Here is a 14992-nt window from a genome sequence, read left to right on the forward strand (position 1 = left end):
ATGAAAAAAATTATATCCAGTCAACCAATTAAAAAAACACTTTTACAGTTTTGCTAAAAAACTAAAACGATAGTGATACTGTAATTTGAATACTGGGGGCAAAGTTGTATTTGTTGACTTGGGTAAAATCGTAATTTGCCAAAAGTTAAAGTGATAGTAATACTATAAATTTGAACCAGAGACAAAATCGTAATATAACTTTGCACTAAGGACAAAATCGTAATTTAAGCTGGGGACAAAACTATATTTTTTATTTTAACCGGGGCAAAATCAAAATTTTGAATTGAGGGAAAATCGTAATTTTGAACTGGGGGGCAAAAGCATATTTTTATTTTGAACCGGCCAAAAAGCATATTTTTAAACTAAAGGTGAAATAATAACTTTTGAAACGGGGGGCAAAAGTAAAAATTTATTTTGAACTGGTGCCAAAATTGTAATTGTAATCGTAATCTGGGGATAAAATCATATTTTTGAACCGAGGGCAAAATCGTAATTTTGAGCGAGGGACAAAAACATAATTTAATTTTGAAGTGGGGTAAAAACGTAATTTTATTTTAAATTTAGGACGAAACCGTAATTTTAAAACGAATATAAAATTGTAAAATGATTGGTTCAAAAGGAAAGTGCCACGCAGCTGCGTGGCACTATTCCCCTCACTTGCCTGCGTGACACTATTCCCCTCACTTGCTATTGTATATGTAGGAAAGCTACGTGGCACTATTCCCCTCACTTGCCTGCGTGACACTATTTCCCTCACTTGCTATTGTATATGTAGGAAAGCTGCGTAACACTATTCCCCTCACTTGCCTGCGTGACACTATTCCCCTCACTTGCTATTGTATATGTAGGAAATGATTTATCAAAACAGAAGATAATAAAATTTATTTGTTATTTAATTAATGAGTTTATTTCAACAAATCTTCCATTTGAGGTTACTAGAGTGGTGCTTGTGTAATGAGAGTTACTAGAGTGGTGCTTGTGTAATGAGACGGGAACACAATATCTAGGTTACTGATTTTTAAAGGTGTGTACAAGGCGATTCGCTTCGGTTTTGTGCCATAATAATAACCAAAATTTTTGGTTCGGTTCAACTTTAAACCGGCGTACCGCATATGGACCCAAAAAAAAAAAAATTAAAGCTAAACATGCCAAACGGCCCATGGTGCAGCTAAATAAAGCCGCCAAGGAACTTTGTAGAATTATTATTTATAAGAATTTTCTTTTGCAATGTTTCTTCTGGCAAGTGATGTGGAACAAAATTTGTTTACGAGTTTCAACTTTATATACTATAATATATAGGTTAAGTAGAAAGAGGAAGGGTAATTTCATCATCTTTTAAGACACTAAACTCCCTTAAGAACATCCACAACGTTGGACCAAGTTCAAAATCTAGACTTATCACATCAACATGCTATATCATTCCAAACCACAACCATTACAACCCCATTTTTTCCTCCAACATCACTCGCTAGCAAGCAAAAGCGAAAAAACAAAATAAAAAAATAAACTCGTGACATTTTCAAAAGAATATCAATACGTCTTTTACAAACGAATATCAATAACAACAAACTATTCCAAACATCTACCTCATCAGCTATTGTTCCCTTTGTAAATTAACTTCTACACCCATCCACCCAACCTCAGTCTTGACATGCCTAATTATCACCAACCATTTACACATTGAGTTTAACAAAAAAAAAAAAAAAAAAAAAAAAAAAAAAAAAAAACATTTGCCAGCTACAAAACTAACTAACATGATTATAAAACAAGTAAACAATCTCAATTCATTATTGAACTGTGTACACATGTTATGTTTCAATTAAGCATCTAGTCCTAAAATTATTTATATTACATTCAACGATCTTATACATTTTTATCCGTATATTTTATCTATGCACATTTTGCTCATACATTAGGCAGTTTATTCATTAAATTTACATAATTTGCTTATATCAATTTCAATTTATTTAATAATCTGTATTCAACTTTTTTTGATTTCTTATACCATGGGGATATTCCTTATAATATCTTGTTTTTTTCAAAAAGTAAATATAACTAAATTCATATTTCATCTTCATTATTTTTCATTTTTTGTTCCCGAAATGCTTAGTTCTGATACGGGTCATGGGAGATACGTTGCACTCAAGAACAATTTAAAATGAAAACAATATAAAAATAAATAAAAAAACAAAGAAAACGATCACGGTGGGACTCGAACCCACAATCTCCCGCTCCGGAGGCGAGCGCCTTATCCATTAGGCCACGCGATCTATTTTATTTTATCATTCATTAAAATAAAGTTTAACTACTCTATTTTGTGAATATATAGGCCAAGATTTATTAATGAGGAACACGTAAATACTTTTTAACCGTAGATTAATTTTGATCTAAAGAAACAAGTTGGTTATGCTTAAATGGTATGTATAATCAAAGTCTTTTACATAGTCCACAAAAAGTCTAAAATAGAATCCACGCTTAAAATTCAAAAATAATGTGAATTTTCAACTTAAAATATGCTAAGCATCTAAGATTAGATCAAACAAATTATATATAAAGACGGAACATTTTTTACTAGAATAAACGCCCCATTAATATATTTTATTGATTAACTACATCATATTATATCTCTTATACAAAAAGCAACTTGAGTTGTGTCTTATTTCTTTAAAAGTCATACCTTTTAATTCACTTTCCTAACGCCCTTTCATTTTACCCTTATATCTCTTATACAAACCTCTTATTTCTTTAGAAGTCATACCTTTTAATTCATTTTCCTTACACCCTTTCATTTTACCCTTTGTTTGTTACTATATAATAAAAAAAACAAGCAAGGTTGCGTTACATTAACCGCTCACAAAACTGTGAGGGTGATGCATAACCGTCACAACGATTCAAAACAGAAGATTCAATTTACGAAAATGAAGGGCTATGCATAGACACGTGTGATCGATTATTAATGGGTTGCTTTGTTTTTTTAATTTATGGAAGAAAATCATATTTTGGTTTTTTCTTTCTCTTGGACTTCAACCAAGATTTCATGTCTCTCTCTAACAAATATATCCGTTTGATTAGGTTTTGATGTAACCATAAATATTATTAGATTTCATCCAAGTTCATCAACAAGAGACATCAAAATTTGTTTTAAAAGGTTCAATTTCAAACACAGTTCAACTTCCCTGATATAGTGATATGTATAATCAATCACAAACAATAGATTGCAATTCAAGTTCGATGATGAACTTATGGTAAACAATCGTACAACAATCCAAACCGATGCACCGGGCTACATGCAAACAATCTGGGGATCCAAACCGACGCGCCGAACAAAAATATTCAAAAAAAAAACTGACAAAAACTTTCAAAATAACCGAACGGACACGACTTCACGGAACCAAAGTCATCGGTTCGGTTATTATCCTTGACCGAAGCCGGAACCAAAGTCATCGGTTAGTCTATTTTATTAATCAATCGGTTTTCGGTTAATCACTTCGGTTTATTAGATTAGATTGACGGTTTTGGTTTGGTTCATTTAATTTCAGTTAATAGAAAAAACCAAACTTGTGTTAAAACTTTTGCTTAGAACTATATGAAGTTAAGGTTAAATACATGAAATGAAAGTATAAATATATGAACCAGATGTAAAAAAGCTAGAAATATGTGAAAATATGAATGATTCGATTTGGTTCAACTAATTTTGGTTAAACGAGAGTACAAAAAAATTGATAACCGGTTTTAGTTAATTTGGTTTTTAGTTTTTGGTTGATTTAAGTTGGTTTCATCTGTTTTTGTTTGGTTTAGATTAACGATTTAGTTATTACTCACCGATAACTGGTTTTGGTTGCTAACCAATAACAGTGCGCTGTCATACCCCGAAATATCAGAGCTGGCGTGACTGGACCGGTATCTTCATTGCACAACGGAAGCAAACAAGCTAAGACTTCTAGAAAATGAACGCCGCTAAGTACTCGAATTCCCATGGGTTCTCCTATTCCAACCATTCCATAGTTTTGAAAATGCAACCTGAGAAAGAACATGCGAAAAAAGTCAACATAAAGTTGAGCGAGTTCATAGTTTGTTTTGAAAAGATTTAAAAGAAATCTTTTTGATAACCGGTTTCAAAGTTGTTGAGAAAATATAGTAAAATTATTTTCTTGGCATGATATATGAAAAATTGTGAGTCTAGCCCACAATAGTCTTTGTACATTGCACGAGAGAGATAGTGGGCCGAGCCCAAACGAACCTTTATAAGCAGGATCAGCGCGTCCTCTTACTTAGGTATAACTTGAAAACGTTACCAAAGTTTGTAAATCCATGTATTTGTAAGTTTACATCAAATGAATCTTAAAAACATTTGAAAGTTCAGTTTATAAGTAGGTATGTAATGCGTCCATGAACATGTTGATCATTAATGTGTAGCTAAGACATTAATATGTGTGCCGACATAGGAAGCACTCAACCCGGTAGACGATTTAAGTGTCGGTTCACTTCGACAGGGACACAAAAGCACTCTAAGTGGCCGCACAAGGACCGTGAGTGGGGCTCGCCCGTACCCGATAGATCTACCCCCTGTTCCGTGGTCCTTAAAAGGATTAATGGTGCCTACGTTAGCGCCTATTCGCACGTGATCCAAGAGTTCATTCCATAGCTTAATCATACCCTAGTTAATATGTATTTCAAAAGAAAAAGAGGGACATAAACCCATTGGGTTGTCTCGTTGTTCGTACGCAGAACAACCCAGTCCCGTTGTAGTAACTAGGATATTCCTGTCACTAGTCATGAAAATCATGCACGTTTGCGAAAATATGCGTTTGTTTTGTAAAACCGGTATGTTTAGTATAAACCATTCGTAAACCTTTCGAGTTCGTTGAAATTCGTTTGCAACATGGTTTATAAATATGTGTTTTCGTTCATCGAAATAGTGTTTTCTTTTGCAAAAACTTGCATGTCTTTCCACCCCCGAAAACATTTATAAAAATGTAAAACCGTAAAAAGTGGGGGTTATGAACTCACCTGATGCACAAACAAATGTGGCAACGCAAACCATAAATGGCAAGGTCCGTGTCTGTGTGAACCCTCCTATTTGTGCCCTAAAGCATAAAGGACATCTTAAGGTCTATACAATGCTTCAAGCATCCAAGTTGGTTATGTGTCAAGTTCACCCAACTAACTAGACTGGTTGTGAATACTTGAAAAATATGAACGTTTGAAACATAGAGAAGCATTGGTGATTTGTGTACGTTTCTTGAAAATATGTTTGTATTTTCAATAAAATAATATATCTATATTATTATAAAAAGGAGAAGTGACGTACAAAATTGTAATTTTACTATATTTACAAGTTACAAAGCACCATGTACAAGGATGTTTAAGCTATTTAACCCAAAGTTTTAAGACACCAAAGGGGTATAATCGGTAATTTGCCATCTTCTAGAACCCTAATAAATCCAGAGACCGATCACTCTTCCAAACGGCCAAACCTCATGAAATACAGACCGATTATTCTTCCAAAGCTCATGAAACATATTCTCTCTCTTTCTCTTCCAAATCTCCGGCTCCCATAGTGTATCGCCTGAATCAGTGGGTTCAACATTTCCGGTAAGGCTAGGGTAGCATAAATCCAGGAGATGAAGAAAACCCTAGACAACGAATCTTTCAACACCACGAAAGCTTAACGACATTCATCCTCACTATTAACGTGGTTCTTCAAATGCATTGTTCTAATTCCTTCCCATCCGAAAATCACCTTCAGACACCACAATCAACCATCACTGATTGTAACACTTCACCCATGGGTTGTTGCTCCTTTCTTAGTTGTGGCTGATTACTATGTTGATAAATTCCGATAGCAGCAATGGTTTCTGGGTAATTCAAAGTTTTTTTTTTCATTTTGTTTTTTAATCATAATTCATAATCAAGCGGTATTCGATGGCGAATAATGATGTTGTCTAATTGATTTACATTTCTGGATTGAATGTTTTGATTAGGCTTTTAAATATTGTTTTACTCAGGTGAATGTTTCGATTGTGCTATCAAGTACGCCATTACCAGGTAATTTTTGAGAACCTTCTATTTTCAGTGTTTGTTGAGCACCAATTGTTCGATGGTTTGTCTCAATGAGCCTAATTTCATGTGGGTATGCTTAAGTTTTGAAATTCACACATCAAATGGGTTGCTTTGCATCTTTGAATTTGTTATATGAATCACAAATGATAAACCTTAATATCGTATAACATGAGTTGTAATTGTAACATGTTTGTATTTGGTTTGGGTCAAAGCCTGTGCCACATTATTAATCTTAGATTTGCGATTGGAAGTATAAGGACTGTAGCATCTTTTTGCGCTGAAGAGAAAGTGATGCGGGTTTATAGAGATAAATGTGCAGGTCCTGAAAGAATGAGGATAAAACAAGGTTTGATCGAGGGGGCTGGGTTTGGAGTATCGTGTTTCTTACTTTTTTGTGTGTATGCAGCTAGCTTTTACGCCGGAGCTTGGCTTGTTGAGGCGGGAACAACTACATTCCCTAAAGTTTTCCGGGTGAGTGATGTTTGAACTTGAAGCCACAACCTGAGACATATACACCGATTGCCTACTGTCCCACATGAGACATATACACCGATTGCTGCTGACAAAGGAAAAAAAATCGCCTCACTTACATTTCACTTAGTTTATACTTGCAGCTTTTGATTAGACCATCAACTCATTTTTGCAGTCTCAACAACAGCTTTAGTGAACACCAACCCCAACAACATCGACCATCTCTCCGAGCACATCGGCAATAACATCCGCTGCCAAAAGACAGCTCCAGTTCCCAGGTAAGAGATTCAACTGGAATCCAAAAATTCAACTTGCTGGCCTTTTTTCACTGAAATCCAAAAATTCAACTTCCTGGCCTTTTTCACTGATGTAGATATACCTTTTGGGCAATGAAGCACCTCTGAAGTCCAACTCGAACACCTTCTTTACTGATGTACATATACCTTTTGGGCAGTGAAGCATTTCTGAAGTCCAACTTGAAGGCCTTCAAAGGCTTTTTTGTTGGTTCAGGCCCCTTTGATCACTACACTCACACTACACAAACTCACGTAAATATGTTTATGAAACTCTCTTTATATTCAATAAACAAAGGATACAAATAAAAACCTAATGCTACTCCCTATTTATAATAAAAATACAAATAAAGTCACATGCATAAAACCCACGAACTCCTCTTTTGTAGCAACAACTCCCAACGTACACTTCTCCATGACATCTATCTCCAACAAACTTGGTCAACACAAGACTAATTCTAAACCTGTGATCTGTTTGCTGCTAGAATGCCCATTTTCTGACCAGTTCTCGACCCGTAACCCAACTTGACCCGTTTTACGACCCGTAACATCAAGATTAATTCCAACATTTTTTACTGATGTAAATAATAAAAGATATTGTTGGGCTATGGACTGGGGATATTATTTTGAATTAAGTATGGGCCTACCATGTTTAGTATAGTGTAATACAAAACTTAGTGGTACTTATTATATTTTGGCTACAGAGATTAAGTGGCTGAATTCTATCAAGGAAACTTAGTGGTACTTATTAGTATGTCAAAAGTTTGTTTCCATCTTAACTCAAGTTTTTAAGTTGTTGATGGATTATCTGTTCACAATTTCATTTCATTTGTTTAAGAACCATACAAGAGTCATATTTAAAAAGTGACATCAGTCGGGATACCCGCCGCAACGCGCGGGCAATTCCCACTAGTTAATATATGATGCACTAAACCATGACCCGTGTTAGTAACTAACTTTAATAATCGTGTTCGGGTGTATAAAACTATGACTCGTTGTTACCCGAGAACCAACACAAATAGTTTTCCAAATAAATGTAATAAATATATATTTTTAAGAAATAATTAATCTGATATAAACGACCGTGTTTTTATTACTTGAAAACGCAATATGGTTTAACACTAAAAAAAAAAAACCATGTACAAATCTGCTTGAGATATAATTATATGCTTTTGTGGGGTTTTCGATTACTTAGAATTACATAAAAAAACATATATCTATTCATGCTCTTTTTTTTAATCCAAAATTCGATGAACTACGTATTTGAAAATATATGCATATTCTTGGAGTTCAAATCTTATAATATTTAACAAGGTTTCCTAGCAAAACATATAATAAAACTCATTATAAAATCTTGAAGTTGATTATCATATGTTTGGGTCTACTAAAATATATATAATTTTAGAGCTACAAAAGAATATATATCTATATATATAGTTCATATTTTTAGCGTTTCCAAATTCCCTTTACATGTCCAAGATTCTTCTTCATTAAGCATTTACCAAATCCATGAACATATTAGTTGGTACATTAAGTTTTTCTCCCCAATTAATAAACAAATCACTAACATACATACGTTTGATAAGCCTCATGACTGATAAAAATATGCCATCTAGTGTTTTAGTAAAATATAGCCAAGTTAGCAAAGGTTTTTAGTTCGTATTTTTAACAACTCTATACAACTACAACCGTTGGGTGAATCCACACAACATAGCACTAGATTATAAAAGATCTAAAGTTAAGGTAGTGATTCTTACTAAAAGCGAATAACGATGAAGCATGAAAGCTTGCAAAAACACTTGATCTTTCTTGAAGACACCCTAAAATATCCTTGGAAACCTTGATCTTTTTCTTAGATTATGAAGGAGCACTTGACAAATTTAATTGTATATGTATGTGTGTTGGTCGAGAGATAAGAGGAAAAAGAGAGTCTGATGTAATGTTGTTGTAGGTGACAAAAATTAAGGATATATGGTTTTGCAAATGGGATCTAAAATATCTAAGCCTTACAACACAATTGAGAAAAAAAAAATATATATACTAAATAGGAAAGTATGGAGGGTTTTTGATGGGATTTTCGCCAGATAGGGTATGGGGTGTGTTGATGCAACAAACACGAGACCGAGGATGGTAGCTGAGTTGGTTAGGCAAAAAGGCTGAAGGGTTCAGTTTTGCCTAACGCAGGTCGCGGGGTCCCCCCACGTTTGCAAAACGTGGAAGGAGGTTCACTAGTATGTAGTTGTTATTTGCTTTGAGGTTCTTTCTCCGAGACAAGCTCGAATCCAGAAACGAAAGCAAACAGAATGTATGTGGTGAATATGGCGAGGAGTAACTTGGAAGCAAGTACTCTTATGAATGACCAGAGATGAAGGAATCTTTCTCCGGTTTGGAATGTCTTTTTGAGGTGAAAGAGCTGTCTTCTTATAGGGGAAGACATCTCCTCAAATGGTATGTACAAGACTAGTGGAACCTGTTTGCAGTGGAGGGTTTCCCCTTTTGGGGTTGAAGGCTTTGGACCCCTGGGTAATAGCATGTATTGCAGACCTGCTCTGTTTTTGCGTGCGTGGGTTGGTGGAGTGAGCTCGGATGTGATTGATTACTGTTCCCTTCTCGCTTTTCCCACTTCACAGCTTTTTAACCATTGAACCGTTTAACCTTTTAAGCTCTTATATGTTTGGTTACTTTATTTGGTCTTGGGCTACCCCCGTCATCAGCCCCCTAAGTCAGAGGCTTTTGGGTAGTATACTCAAAGACTTCTGACTTTTATGCCTGTGTGTTATTGCTTGAAGGTTTCAATGGTTCGTTGCTTGAGTGGTTGAAAGGTTGGAGGCAGTTAGTATTTGAATTTGAATTTTAAATTATTGACAGTTGATTTGATTGATGTATGGCAGTAGATAGGGTGGCGGTTTTGCAGGAGACTTTAATTACTTTTATTGCCCCTATATTAATTCGTTTTATATTTTTCTTTGCTGCCATTTCATTTTCCATCAAGTGTTTCCTGCAAATCTTTCCCCTTTTCTCTCAAGGTTAGTGCTTGTTCACCCTTTGCTTTACTTTTGTTTCATAATTTTCTTGCAAAAATGGGTGCCCTTTAGGATTTAGCGAGATCCTTTTCCCAGTTAACCCAAGAGGAAGTAGAGTTGTTTTGTAAAGATTATGGTATTGGGGCTGAATTTACACCTACTGCTCCTGCCTGTGATGCTTCGGTTGATAAATGTCCGGCTGGTTTCATCGCCCTTTATTGCCGTCATTTTGAATTTTCAAACCTTCGCTACCCATTTTCTCTGTTTGTTTTGAATTTGTTAGAGTATTACCGGGTTTCCTTTGGTCAGATTCATCCGAAGGGCATGGCTAGGGTTTTACACTTCGAGGTTTTGTGTCGTGCCCTTGGTTATGATCCCTCTTTGTTATTATTCCGTAGCTTTTTTCGTCTCGCCAAAAATGGCGATTGGTTTACTTTTGAAGCGTCTAAAGTTGATTTTGGCCTTATTTCATCGATGGTTACCACACTTGGAGTTTGGAAAGATCGTTTTTTCTGGGTTTCGGACACTATTGTTCCGTTTAAAACTGTGTGGCGTCACCCGGATGCCGTTCTCAATGAACCGGAACCCCTTGAGTCTGATTTAAATGATGCTTTTCTGCAATGTATTCGTAAATGCCCTGCGAGGGTTCGTCCCTTTCCTGAGCATTTGCTGGTTCTATTGGGGGTTAGTAAGTTGTGGGAAAAAGCCGACCGGGATCCGGTTCTGATGAGAGATGGCACGGGTATGCATTTTTATTTTTCTTGTTATTTTGTTTTTTAATTTTTCGTCTTATGTTTTGTTTGATTGTTCTTTGCAGTTATGTCTGCCTTGGACTTTATTAAAAGTGATGACACTTCGGACGTTGTGTTTGAGGATGTTCCCTCTGTTCCAAATGAAAATGTTGTTGTTAGGACTGCTGAGCAAAGGTTTGAGGGTAGTGGGTATGCTAGTGTGTCAATTGTGAAGGGTTTCTCGAAGCCTCTTGCTCCCAAGGCTTCAACTCGACGATCTACTCGTCGTTTGAAAGCTGCTCCTCAATCCACCTCTACTGAACCGGTGGATTTGAGTGACGATATTGAAGTTTCGGAAGATCAGGTTGAAGCCGGTGTTGAGAAGGACAAGGAGTTGGTTGTTCGTGGTAAAAAGGTTCAAAGCAAAAAGGTTGTCTCTACCCCTGTTCAGGAGTCTTCAAGCAGGGACGTTGAAGGGTTGAATCCCGAAGGTACTTATGTGCCTGCTTGGTTAGTAAAAAATGATGACACCTTCAAGGATGCTGCTGTTTGTGAGGATGCTCTTAGTCATCTTGCTCCTCCTTCTGTGCACAAGACCATTGCTGAGATGGATGATGACTTAATGTTGTCTCGCATGGTTTTAAGCACCTGCAACCTTGCGGCTATGCTTCCTCAAGGGATTACTCGTTTTCGTCAAAGGATGCAAGAATATGAGGACTTCTCCAAGAAAAAGGATAAGATGAAATCCTCCCTAGCATCGATGAAGAAGGAAATAGCTGGTTTTGCGGAGAAGGAAGCAGCGTGGCGGAAGGAGGTTAGTGATTTGAAGAAAATGCATGATATTGAGATGGGTGATTTGAGGAAAAGTTTTGAAGCTAACTTGCTGAAGTTAAAAGCTGACCGGGAGGCCTTGGCTGTTCAGCAACAGGCCTTTCGTGAGGAAAAAGAAGGGTTGAAAGCTTCGGTTGGCCATGTTACTGCTGACAATCAGTGGTTGATTGAGCATGGTTTCCAGCAGGTTGTCACTTACCTTTTACATTCCAAGGAGTTTAACTCTGCCCTTGGTGATGTTTATACTAAGCTTCTGAACCTGGGGAAACATCAAGGCCTTATTGCTGGTTACAAGCTTCATGAGTCTGGACAACCCTTGGAGAAATCACCTATGTTTCGCCCCGAGGCTTCTGATATTTTCAAAGGCTCTGTTGAGCAGATGGAGAGGCTAACCTACCCTTATATTCATGAGGTTTCTTCTTGCTTTGGTAAGCCTTTATCTGTTTTACAGGATTTGAAACCTGAGGGGCTGAATGAGAAGGTGTGTGCTGAGGTTTTGGGTTCCCTTTCAAGGAAGAGATCTTACTCTGGGGATAGCGATGATACCCTCTCAAGTCTGCCTGATGTTTCAAAAGATGCTGGTTTAGAGGCCTCCGCGGTTGGTGGTGATGAGGGTGCTAAGGCCAAGAAGACTAAGAAAGCCAAGAAGTCCAAAGCTGAAGGTTCCAAGCCTTCTGCTACCTGATGTTTATTCGTAGCTTTCTTAGCAAACACTTTATGTCTGTAATATCTTAAACAATATTAGGTTTCTAGGAACCTTTAAGGTTCCTGTTGGTGGTTTGTTAGGCCTGAATGGCCGTTTGAACATTAGTTTCTCTTGCAAGTTACTAGAACTTGCTTTAACTTTTTTCTGAAGGTCTTTTATGGCCTTCCTAATTATGATATGATGGTTGCTATGTTGTTTGTGTTATGTTTGTTCACTTGTTTTGCTTGGTTTGTTTTGTGGGTTTTCAACCCTTCAAGCCTTTTGTGTAGCTGTTTTTGGGTTAAAGCCTTTAACCTCTCGAGCTTGTTTTCTGTTGGCTTGAAACCTTGACGGATTTTGGTTTGCGTGTTTTATTGATGGGTCTGCTCATTTTTCCCTTGTCGATTATTGTTATTTTCTGGTCTTGCCTTTGTTGAGTTTACTTTGTCTTTATGTTTTTTACACTTTAAAGGGTTCAGTGCTGCAGACACTTTACCTTAGTGTTTATTAACAACAAGACGTAGTATCTATCCTTTTCATTATTTCTTTGTAATTTATTTGATTTCGTAAGTCTATTTGTTGATTATGTTTCTAAGACTTAAGGAACGATTGGTGTAGGCTGTTCAAACCTGTCTATGAGACATTATTGTTTTTTCTTAATAAATCTCATGGAGTTGTATTGATTTAGGAACTCACCCCTTATATAGGCTCATTCAACCCTTGAACCTATTGAGCGATATGGCCTGGGAGCTCATCCCCTTACATGCCCCTTGCCATGGAGTTTTTTGCTAGGTTCTCAACCTGATATTAGGATAGAAAGACAAGTTTGATAAATCAGCTTCATTCATTCAAGCAGTATCTGCTTTTACAAAAGGTTTTCGTTTTGATACAAACCAAACTTTTTGTCTAAACATAGAACTTTCTCAGGGTTTTTCCGTTCCAATGCCTTGGAAGCCTTTTCCCTTCTGGGTCTGCTAGCTTGTAAGATCTGCCCTTGTGTGCTTCTAGGATGGTATATGGACCTTCCCATTTTGGGCCCAGCTTCCCTTGATTTTCCTTTTTGCTAGCTTCGTTGTTTCTGAGGACTAGATCCCCTGGCTTGAATCGTTCATTCTTAACCTTCTTGTTGTAGTAGGCTTCCATCTTTTGTTTATATTTGGCTTCTTGTATTGCCGCTTGATCTCGGGCTTCCTCTAGGAGTTGTAAATTCAACATAGTCTCTTGTTGATTTACTTCGGGATCCATGTTGACAATTCGTTGGGTTACAACTCCTATTTCAGCGGGGATTACGGCCTCGGATCCAAATACCAAGCTGTAAGGTGTTTTCTTGTGACTTGCTTTTTCGGTTGTTCTAATTGCCCATAAAACGCTAGGCAATTCTTCGAGCCAATTGCTTTCATACCTCCCCAATCTTGTTTTGATGCCTTCCACGATGCTTCTGTTGGTCCTTTCGACCTGGTCATTTGACTGTGGGTAAGCCACTGAGCTAAAAATCTGGTTGATCCTGTATTCCTTACACCAAAGGCTGAAGGGTTTCTCGGCAAATTGCTTTCCATTATCGGTGACAATTACACCCGGCAAACCATAGCGGCAGATGATATTTTCCCAAACGAAGTCTATGACTTGTTTTCCTGTGATCTTGGCAAGGGGTTTAACCTCCGGCCACTTGCTGAAGTAGTCGATTGCTACTAATAAGAACTTCACTCCCCCTTTGCTTGGAGGGAATGGCCCAACAATGTCCATTCCCCATTTATGGAATGGCCATGCCGGGGTTATTGGAACCAGGTCATGTTTGGGGCTTCTTGGGATTGGGGCATGAATTTGACAGGCATCACATTTCTTCAACTGTTCCACGGTGTCACGATGCATCGACGGCCAGAAGTATCCAAGGTTCATGAGCTTTGCAACCACCGACCTAGCTCCAAAATGAGCTCCACATATTCCTTCATGCACTTCCTTAATCAAATACTTGCTTTGTTCAGGACCCACACATCTTAGCAAGGGTGCAAGGTAACCTTTTTTATAGAGGGTTTCTCCTTGCAACACATATTGTCTTGCTTTGATTTTAACCCTTTCGGCTTCTATTTGATCATTGGGTAGTTCATTATCTTGGAGGAATTTTTTGATGGGAGTCATCCAATTTGGATCTTCCTCGGTGACTACATCTTGCACTTCCAGTTCATCAATCGACCGGGCCTTTAACACTTCAACCAACACCTTTTTCGTGAGGTGGGCAAATGTGAGGGATGCCAATTTGCTCAAGGCATCGGCCTTTTTGTTTTGGGACCTTGGAATTTGTTTAATGCTGCATGTCTGGAAGGTGTTCATTAACTCCTTGGATTTTTCTTTGTACCTTCTCATGTTGGGCTCTTTGGCGACATAGCTGTCATTAATTTGGCTTGATACTAGTAGTGAATCTGTGAACACTTCAAGCTTCTGGACTTTCATTTCTTTGGCCAGTCGTAGACCAGCGATCAATGCCTCGTATTCAGCCTCGTTATTGGTGGTCTGAAAATTAAAACGGAGAGCATATGTGAATTCTAGCCCCTCAGGGTTGATTAGGACTAGACCAGCTCCTGACCCTTCAACGCTTGAAGCCCCATCAGTGAATAATTTCCAGGCTTCAGGGTTGGAGGGTTCAGCGGTTGTGGTGTTTACTTCTTCAATTGTTTGGTTTGGGACTTCAACCAGGAAGTCGGCCAGGACCTGAGCTTTAATGGCTTTTCGTGGGACATAGGTGATGTTATGTTCACCTAGTTCCACTGCCCATTTTGCTAGCCTCCCCGAGTTCTCAGGTTTTTCAAGCACATTCTTGACAGGTTGGTCAGTGACCACTTGTATAGGGTGTGCTTGGAAGTATCTCCTAAGCCTCCTGGCTGTTTGAACCAGGGCTAG

The 14992-nt window shown here is 37.6% G+C and overlaps 1 long non-coding RNA gene and 1 other non-coding gene across 2 annotated transcripts; one reads left to right on the forward strand and one right to left on the reverse strand.

Moving 5' to 3' along the window:
* Positions 1 to 2197: 2197 nt before the first annotated feature.
* On the reverse strand, positions 2198 to 2270 carry TRNAR-CCG. The gene has a single exon. It is a non-coding gene; the product is annotated as a tRNA-Arg (tRNA).
* Positions 2271 to 5442: 3172 nt separating this feature from the next.
* LOC110877938 lies at positions 5443 to 7571 on the forward strand. Its single transcript, XR_002557424.2, has 3 exons — positions 5443 to 5862; positions 6009 to 6812; positions 6908 to 7571. It is a non-coding gene; the product is annotated as an uncharacterized LOC110877938 (long non-coding RNA).
* The last annotated feature ends 7421 nt before the right edge of the window (positions 7572 to 14992 follow it).

This window comes from Helianthus annuus, chromosome 9 (genome assembly GCF_002127325.2).
Source record: "Helianthus annuus cultivar XRQ/B chromosome 9, HanXRQr2.0-SUNRISE, whole genome shotgun sequence".
NCBI classification, from domain to species: domain Eukaryota; kingdom Viridiplantae; phylum Streptophyta; class Magnoliopsida; order Asterales; family Asteraceae; genus Helianthus; species Helianthus annuus.